Below are 865 nucleotides of genomic sequence, written 5' to 3' on the forward strand. Positions count from 1 at the left end.
AGATGAGCCAACAGTTCATAACTATATGGCCCACATAAAAGTAAACCATACATCTTAAAATCAAGGGTTCGTATTGGTCACAAGAGTGGGTGGATTTTGTAATATCCCAAATTTTATTAACTATTTTATGAAATTTATTTTCTTATAATAACATTTTATAAATATGAGATTCTGAAAAATAAATTAAAATTATAATAAATCATATTTTTTCTAGGAATTCGTTTTTTTTATAATAATACCAGGGTTTTTTTACCCTTTAACAAAAAAAATTGAAATCAAAACTTTGCTTAGTATATCAGGTTTTCGTCCAAAAAGAAAAATATAGAGAAAAGAAAATTATGAATATATAACTTGAGTTGGTTTTAGAAAGGATTGATTTTTTTTTTTAATACTTATTTTTTAGTGAAAATCTTTGATTCACTTACCTATATATATGCCTCAAATCACTCAAAAAAATCCTCATGTAATTCAACTCCTTCATCTATTTGGTAAGTCCTAATTTCAAATCTGTTTTCTTCACCTCACCATTGTTGTTATTCACGATTTAACAGAAAGAAAAAGTATTTGACGCTGTTTGTAATACTCCGCATTTTTTTAATAATTTATTGTTTATATTCTTATAAAACTTTTAGTTTTTGAAAAGGTTTTATTTACGAAAAAGGCTTATTATTTATTAGAAAGGCTTTTATAAAAAAAAGTTTTGGGTATTGAAAATAAATTTTAGCCCAAATGAATTTTGGGCGTAACCTTCCTAAGTTTTATATTCAAGTAGTTTGTTCAAAATAAAACTAAAAAGATTTTAAAAATCATTTCAAAAAGAATTTACAAAAAGGTTTATTTAAAAAAAAAAAAAAAAAATATCTCA

This window comes from Beta vulgaris, chromosome 9 (assembly GCF_026745355.1).
Source record: "Beta vulgaris subsp. vulgaris cultivar EL10 chromosome 9, EL10.2, whole genome shotgun sequence".
Taxonomy (NCBI): Eukaryota; Viridiplantae; Streptophyta; class Magnoliopsida; order Caryophyllales; family Amaranthaceae; genus Beta; species Beta vulgaris.